Below are 9,413 nucleotides of genomic sequence, written 5' to 3'. Positions count from 1 at the left end.
AGATGTAGACGAATGAGGAAGCATTCTGGCTAAGATACAGGAGATAAATTGGAAAGTCCACTGGCATAAGCAACTTTGACAAACGAGTGTTTGTAATGGCCACGCGCATGACAACGAGCATCTCGGAAAGGCAAAACTGGTTCGCTGATCGCTTGCTACTGTCACGAGTATCCACGGAAACTGACAAAGGACGGTGAAACCACGAATATGCAACAAAGTGTTGGATATCGATGCATCACAGAACACGGAGTTCGAAACTGCACCGCTCTACAAAGCAGGATAAGCGGTGATCTGTGGCAGATTTGTGAACAGAGTACAGCGATAATACAGGCCGAAGTGTTTCGGAGCGCACCGTTTATATGAGAAATTTTGTTCATTTTATGTGTATGGTATAAGAAAACGTTATTCTTCGCGCGTTTATTTACAGATTATCATTACTGTAATGATTTTTTATCATAGTAATGACTTACTTATTATATTTCATTAACAAAATATACGTACGTGAAACGGTAAAGTAAGAAAACAAGCAAAAATTAATGTAAAACGTAAAATAACAATTTGAAACATAAAACAATTATAAGTTAAATAAATAACTAGACTAATAAAGGACGTTTAGATGTTTTAATTGGGTATGTTGAAAATACTCTGACAGTAAACTGTGTAAAGCTTATTTTTCAAAAATAGTATTTCAGGAACCAGCTTTATTACGTTTGGATGTATGAAGATTGATAGTTTCTTTAATTTACGTTCTAACAAAAGTTATCATTTTTCAGAATTAATTAAAAGAGTCTGGGTATCTTGCAAAATTTCAAATTATTACAAAACTCGATTATAGTGTTTTGAAGAACGTTAATAACATATAAATTTTTATATGAGAAACAATTTTTACGTGTCATGGTTTCGAAGATACCCCTCCAAAGCTAGTACGTCAAATTAACATGTTAAGGTGTGTTTTATCCCTTAAATCTGAAACTGGGCACAAACAAAGGAATACGTATTGCATTATTTTGTCGTCTCTACACACCCGCCAATTTTCATCAAGTTCGTTTATCGACACTAGGGAATGTTTCCTTTGAATGGCGCGCTCTAGCTCTGTGACGCCGACAATAGTTCTCCCAGATGCCAGCGGCCGTAGCAGAACGTAACAGGCGAGGCGAGGCGAGGCGAGGTGAAGCAGCGGCGGAGGCCCAGTAAATCGCGCGATAGCCATCGGCGCTTCCCGCCTACACCCGCGCCGCGATTCAATTATGCGCCATAAATCTGGACCGGACGCGCAGCGCCGCGCCGCACCGTGCATAGCCACAACAGCGCACGCACCTGCTCAGGAGAGTACGTTTCTCTACAACTGCAAGCCCTCAAACGCACTGATCTCTCACCACGAATCTCTGATGAGTCCAAATATACCACAATTTTTTTTTACTATTTTAATAAAAATTTGTATAAAACGCTGCCAAAGTAGTCCTTCCTCGCTTTTACACTGTCGGAAGAAAAAATCGCAACATCAAAAAGTATTTAATTCAGAGTAATGAAATTTCGGGAACACATCTGTCTAGTTAACATACCAGAGTCATGAACATTGCATGATCATAGGTTAACGTAAGCGCCAGGTAAGACATTGAAAATGTGAAATGCTGACACATCAATCACGGGTGTAACCGACAGAATGTAGCCGGCCGGTGTGGCCGAGCGGTTCTAGGCGCTTCAGTCTGGATCCGGGCGACCGCTACAGTCGCAGGTTCGACTCCTGCACCTTGCATGGATGTGTGTGTTGTCCTTAGGTTATTTAGGTTTAAGTAGTTCTAAGTTCTAGGAGACTAATGACCTCAGATGTTAAGTCCCATAGTGCCCAGAGCCATTTGAACCGACAGAATGTTGAATGCAGGAATGCAAACATGCTTGCATTGTGTTGTATCGGTGCTGGATGTAGGTTTGTGGGATGGAGTTCCATGCCCATTGCACTTGGTCGGTCAATACATGGACGATTAATACTGTTTGTACATGACTAGCATGTTGGGTTACAACAGCGGTATGTGGGCGAGCCTTATCAAAAATTGGTTCCAATGGCTCTGAGCACTATGCGACTTAACTTCTGAGGTCATCAGTCGCCTAGAACTTAGAACTAATTAAACCTAACTAACCTAAGGACATCACACACATCCATGCCCGAGGCAGGATTCGAACCTACGACCGTAGCGGTCGCTCGGCTCCAGACTGTAGCGCCTAGAACCGCACGCGAGCGTTATCCTGTTGGAAAACACCCCCTGCAATGATGTTTATGAATAGCAGCACAACACGTCGAATCACCAAAATGATATATAAATTTTCAGTGAGGGTGCGTGGAATAACCTTGAGAATGCTCCTGCTGTCATACAAAATCGCACCACCGCCTGTATGTCCAGTGCTTCTAGTACGCAGACTGGTTGATTGCAGGCGCTTACCTGGCCTCGTCCTAACCAACACACGGCCACCACTCGCCCCCGAGGCAGAACCGGCTTTCATCAGAAAACACAACCTCTGCCCTACAATGAGCTCTCGCTTGCCACTACTGAAGCCGCAGATGGCTGTGGTATACGGTCTGTGGAATGCACGCTACAGTGCCCCTGGCTCGAAGCTGTCCTCGGAGTAACCGATTTGTAACTGTTAGTTGTGTCACTGTGGTGCTCGTCATCTTGTTCATTACCCAATGTGCATCGAGTCAAGATTGTGACAACACAGATGCATTTGGGGATGGGGGCGAGGGGGGGGGGGCAGAATGGATGTGTAATGATCTATTCTACTGTTGTCGTAAAGATATTTTTTTTTAATTACAGGCTGTTCATAATACTCGATGGACTATTGTGTATACCATCGTGATGTACTTCTTTGCCCTAAACATTCAGAGATTTAAATTTATGTACTATATGCAGGTCTTCGTGTTTTGTTTGGGGTTTTGGTGGGTATTTGACGTTTCCCATTACTTCCGTTTTCTCACACGACATTTTCAAGCCAATAATTACGGCGATTTGTATTTATTTACTTTAGTTTTGTTTTCGAAGCGTGTGTGACTGCACTGAAGATATGCTCGCAACATGTCATTCTTAATAGGGATACACAGGTCGAAAGCGTAAGTACCATCTGGTATACCTCAAGCTACGATGCCACAGGTTCCAGCGTGGGGAAAGTCTTTCGATCTGACCATGCTTTGGTAATTATAATGTCTATTCAGGTGCTTATTTACACAAGCGGCTTCTAGTGTGATGGAAGAAAAAAGAAGAAAACGAGTAATGTTATCCACTCGACTACGGAGAAACTCGATACACGCAAATAACGTGTCGTCACATAACATCGCTGCTTTCGAAAGCTGATCGTGGATTTATGGAAGACATGGCTGTGCTGCTAAACGCGGACTCACTTGGAGATTTCCAGTGCTTGATGCTAAAACTAAGAACTGACGTCAAAGATACACCATTGTAATAACCGCGAATAAGGCGAAAATACCGATGCCGTTTGACTGCACACTAGGCTATCACTCACTAGAAGTAGTCATAAGGGCGGTGTCTGCGAGCGCTTAAACGTGGAGTGACCACATAAAAGTAGTCGTAGGAAAGGATAATGTCAGACTCAAATTTGTTGGAAGAAACGCTGTCTGTCTAAGGAAGAGATTGGATACATACCATTATTCTAGCGATACTAGTGCGCTGCTCCTCGGTATGGAAGTTGTACCAGCTAGGATTAATGGAAGGAACAAATGGTTCAAATGGCTCTGAGCACTATGGGACTTAACATCTGAGGTCATCAGTCCCCTAGAATTTAGAACTACTTAAACCTAACTAACCTAAGGACATCACACACATCCATGCCCGAGGCAGGATTCGAACCTGCGACCGTAGCAGTCGCGCGGTTCCGGACTGCGCGCCTAGAACCGCTAGACCACCGCGGCCGGCAATGGAAGGAACAGAGAAGATCGAAAGAAGAGGAGCGAGTTTCGTCACAGGTTCGTTCAGTAAGAGCGAAAGTGTCACGGAGATGGTCATACACCTCCAGTGGTAGACTCTACAGGAGAGGCTTTGTTTAACACGGTCTGTTTACTGTTGAAATTTCGAGAGAGTAGACCTACGTCCTCAGAAGAGTCAACTAACATATGTCTCCCACATATGGCTCGGGAAGAGATCATGAAGGTAAAACTGGAGCAGTTCTAAAACGTCGTCAGTAAAACTGAACAAGGACTAGTTAAAAACAACAACTGAACATACAGAACGTGTCATCCATCCGGAACGGGTTTTCATTATATAAATGATCCGGTGGAATTCATACAGTTGATGACTTGAAAACGCCGCACGATAATACGTACAATTTTGTACCACAGTACGCTAAAACACATTAATGAAAACAATTTACTTCGAGGGAAACATGAAAACTTACCTTATTAATTATATGTCTGTCAAACATACACCCAATATTATCATGGAATTTCGCAGCGGTAACAACATATTACAGGACAATTAAGTACAGACCGAAACGCTGACAATCGTAAACGTACCCTTCCGATGTAAACGCCAATGCCTCGTAAACACGTACCTGAGCCTCATTTATGAGCGAAAACAACCAATCATCTCTACAATCATTATTTCTATGACTATTACGACAGATAATAACACAAAAAGTCAATCTTTACCACACAAAAATTCTACTATTAACTGTTTAACACTTTTTGGATCAGAGATTCCTCAGAGTCATACAGTCCGTTGGTGCAATTAAGTCCAGTAAGCTAAAGAGAGCAAAGGCTGCAGAACGGGTGGCGAAGAGTTGGGTTCAACTCAAGAGTGTGGCCAGAAGAATGGGTGCGTGTCTGTCTCGGAAAACTACGCAGCGAGGATACCGATGGAATGTTCGAGAGGCGCTAACGAGTAAACGGATAACAGCTGATACGCAAGGAGAGATTACAGGCAGTGTGTCATAATGAACCGTATGAAAAGATTACTGGAAGATGGGTTGAGATCCCGAGTTGCAATATGTCGGTTACCCCTGACACCGTACTACACGCAACAGACTGTTTCATGCCGTAGGACAGAGTCAAGTAACACACAGATTTGCATACTCTGGTGTTCAGCGATGAGTATCGCTTCTGTTTATGGCTGTCAGATCCACGCCAACGTGTCAGTATTCGACTGATGAAAGGTTACAGGAAGCAGTGACTGAGTCCCAAACTTTTCAAAGTCCTTGAATAATGGTATGGCGACTTATTGGATATGAGAATAGAAATGATTTAGTCATTGTTGGAGGGAAGCTGAACTCTCGGCAGGATGCAGCAAGAATGAAAAACTCCGTTTGTTATCTTAGCATTCATGACTAGGGCACCAAATGACATTTTCCAGTAGGATAATGCAAGACCTCACCCAGCAGTTCTACATCTGCATCTACATGGATACTCTGCAAATCACATTTAAGTGCTTGGCAGAGGGTTCATCGAACCACCTTTACAATTCTCTATTATTCCAATCTCGTATAGCGCGAGGAAAGAATGAACACCTATATATTTCCGTACGAGCTCTTATTTTCCTTATTTTATCTTGGTGATAGTTCCTCCCTATGTAGGTAGGTATCAACAAAATATTTTCGCATTCGGAGCAGAAAGTTGGTGATTGGAATTTCGAGAGAAGATTCCGTCGCAACGAAAAACGCCTTTCTTTTAACGATTTCCAGCCCAAATCCTGTATCATTTCTGTGACACACTCTCCCATATTTCGCGATAACACAAAATGTGCTGCCTTTCTTTGAACCTCTTCGATATACTCCGTCAGTCCTATCTGATAAGGATCCCACACCGCGCAGCAGTATTCTAAAAGAGGACGGACAACCGTAGTGTAGGCAGTCTCCTCAGTAGGTCTGTTACATTTTCCAAGTGTCCTGCCACTGAAAAGCAGTCTTTGGTTAGACTTCCCCACAACATTTTGTATGTGTTCCTTCCAATTTAAATTGTTTGTAATTGTAATAACTAGGTATTTAGTTGAATTTACGGCTTTTAGATTAGACTGATTTATCGTGTAACCGAAGTTTAGCGAATTCCTTTTAGCACTCATGTGGATGACCTCACACTTTTCGTTATTCAGGGTCAACTGCCACTTTTCGCAATATTCACATATTTTTCCTAAATAATTTTGCTGTTTGTTTTGATCTTCTGATGACTTTATTAGTCGATAAACGACAGCGTCATCTGCAAACAACCGAAGACGGTTACTCAGATTACCTCCCAGATTGTTTATATAGATAAGGAACAGCAAAGGGCTTACAACACTACCTCGGGGAACGCCAGAAATCACACGATAAAGGCCTTCAGGAACGTACAGATAGGTATTTCCCTGCACGGTGGGGCCCGTCTGGGATGTGGTAAGACGTATACTTTCATAACCAGTTTCAAGCCAGCAATCACCATGAACTGAGACAGCATGTGTTTCAAGTACGGCAAGAAATTCCGCAAGATGCTATTCGGAGGCTGTTAACTTCCATGCCAAAAACGATAAAACAGTCTGTGTGTACTCATGGTATCACAGCTCATACTGAAGGATGTACTGGACACCACTTCCGGATGATGTTAAGGTTTAATCATTTAATAGATATTACGTGATGAACATCCTCACGAAGTTTGATAAATATCGGACTAGTGTTTCATAGTGAAACTTTTTCCATTTACATCAGTTGAACTGGATCCTGGAGACCCAGTCGCAGCATATGATTCGTTGCCCTAGTCCACAGGCTCCTCCAGTGTGAATGGAGAGTTCGTATCGGCGTGAGCCGATGCGCGGGGCGTTGCTGTTCCTCCCTTCCTCCCTCCCGAGAAGATTTATGGGCTGCCCCATAATGGCGCACCATTAGCTGCGTGGCCCTGCCCTGCCCTGACCATATCTAAGCGTTACTGATTTACGCACCGGGCGAGCCAGCATTTATCGACTGCATCCCAACTGGTACTTTCTGGCCCGCACCCCGCTCTCTCTCTACCCAAATCGCTCTTCTTTCGCGGGCCGTAATATTTTACAGAAACCCACATTACATAATGAAGCCGTATTTCCAGCGTGTATTTGTTATCCGAGAGGCGCAATAAATATTTAAATAACGTTGTGGTATTGCTAGCGCTCGTGCGGATTTAATGAGACAGAAATGAGCAGCAAGTGATTTGCTGGCCAGGGAACAATGGCGCCGCCGACGGCAGCCTTTAACGACTGTCTGTGGCGTCGCAGACAAAGAACACAAAGGCTCGTGCGAGCGGCCGTCCCGTGCCGGCCGCGCGGCTCTTGAGGAGGCGACTTCACAGGCACAGCGGAACTGATCCCTGAGTGGCGGCCGCCGCAGAGAACAGAACGTACGCCGCCGCACCTCACAGCGCTGTCTCTACAGCCAAAGCTATTCCTCGTATTCATACACAAGTGGAATGTGAAGCGCTGCTTACGCAGAACCGACGGTGTCCCACAAGCACACTAGAAAAAATATAAACCAACCACTTAACAGAGCATACTGGTTGCTACGGCGCAAATATCCTTCAACTTTCCCCACAGAAAGAAATCCGGGGACGTCAGATCCGGTGAACGTGCTGGCCATGGTATGGTGCTTCGACGATCAATCCACCTGTCATGAAATATGCTATTCAATACCGCTTCAACCACACGCGATCTATGTGCCGGACATCCATCATGTCGGAAGTACATCGCCATTCTGTCATGCAGTAAAACATCTTGTAGTAAAATCGGCAGAACATTACGTAGGAAATCAGCATACATTGCACCATTTAGATTGCCATCGATAAAATGGCAGCCAATTATCATTCCTCCCATAATGCCGCACCATACGAGGTGCGGCTAGAAAAAAAAAACCGGACTGATGCTGGAAAAAACATTTATTTACAATTATTTACAATTTCATGTTATCTCCTTCAATGTACTCTCCTCCTCGGTCTCTACACCGCTCCATACGAATTTTCCACTGTTCATAGCAATGCTGCAGATCATTTTCGGTAAGTCCATATACTTCCGTCGCTTTTTCTTTTACTGCTTCAACAGTCTCAAATCTAGTTCCTTTCAAAGCTGACTTGGCTTTAGGGAAAAGAAAAAAGTCACAGGGGGCCAAATCAGGTGAGTAGGGTGGATGATCTAAGATGGGAATGTTGTGTTTTGCCAAAAACGTCTTCACTGACAACGCACTGTGAGCTGGAGCATTGTCTTGGTGAAGGATCCATGACTTTTTTCTCCACAAATCGTTCCGTTTTCTCCGTACTCGCCCGGACGCTAATGTAGTAATGCTGATTCACTGTTTGTCCCTCTGGTACCCAATCAATGTGCACAATCCCTTTGATGTCAGTTTTTGCTGACAATGGTCTGCCAGTGCGAGTGTCATCACTGGTGTCTTCGCGGCCATCTTTAAATCGTTTAAACCACTCAAATACTTGTGTTCGCGATAAACAATCATCGCCGTACACTTGTTGTAACATTACAAACGTTTCACTTGCAGATTTTCCTAGTTTGAAACAAAATTTGATGTTAACACGCTGTTCTTTCTGTACACTCAACATTTTCCGACGCACAGACAAAACGTCAACTACTTAAAACAGACGCCACGGGCAGACTGAGTGTCACGTGACAGGCCACGCGACTTTCAGCCTTATTGCATTCGTTTTATTGTTTCACCAGTACTAGTCCGGTTTTTTTCTAGCCACACCTCGTACATTAACCCGCCAATGTCCCTGATGTTCCACTTGTCGCAGCCATCGTGGATTTTCCGTTGCCCAATAGTACATATTACGCCGGTTTACGTTACCGTTGTTGATGAATGACGCTTCGTCGCTAAATAGAACGCGGGAAAGAATTTGTCATCGTCCCATAATTTCTGTTGTGCCCAGTGGCAGAACTGTACAAGACGTTCAAAGTCGTCTCCATGCAATTCCTGGTGGATAGAAATGTGGTACGGGTGCAATCGATGTTGGTGTAGCATTCTCAACACCGACGTTTTTGAGATTCCCGATTCTCGCGCAGTTTGTCTGCTACTGCTGTGCGGATTATCCGCGACAGCAGCTAAAACACCTAACTGTGCATCATCATTTGTGACAGGTCATGGTTGAAGTTTCACAAGTGGCTGAACATTTCCTGTTTCCTTAAATAACGTAACTATCCGACGAACGGTCAGGACACTTTGATGATGTCGTCCAGAATACCGAGCAGCATACATAGGACACACCCGTTGGGCGTTTTGATCACAATAGCCATACATCAACACGATATCGACCTCTTCCGCAATTGCTAAACGGTCCATTTTAACACGGGTAATGTATAACGAAGCAAATACCGTCCGCACTGACGGAATGTTACGTGATACCACGTACTTATATGTTTGCGACTATTACAGCTCCATCTATCACAAAGCGAAAAAAGTGGTCCAACTAAAACATT

This window comes from Schistocerca nitens, chromosome 8, assembly GCF_023898315.1.
Source record: "Schistocerca nitens isolate TAMUIC-IGC-003100 chromosome 8, iqSchNite1.1, whole genome shotgun sequence".
NCBI lineage: Eukaryota > Metazoa > Arthropoda > Insecta > Orthoptera > Acrididae > Schistocerca > Schistocerca nitens.
Note: the sequence above shows the minus strand (reverse complement) of the source record.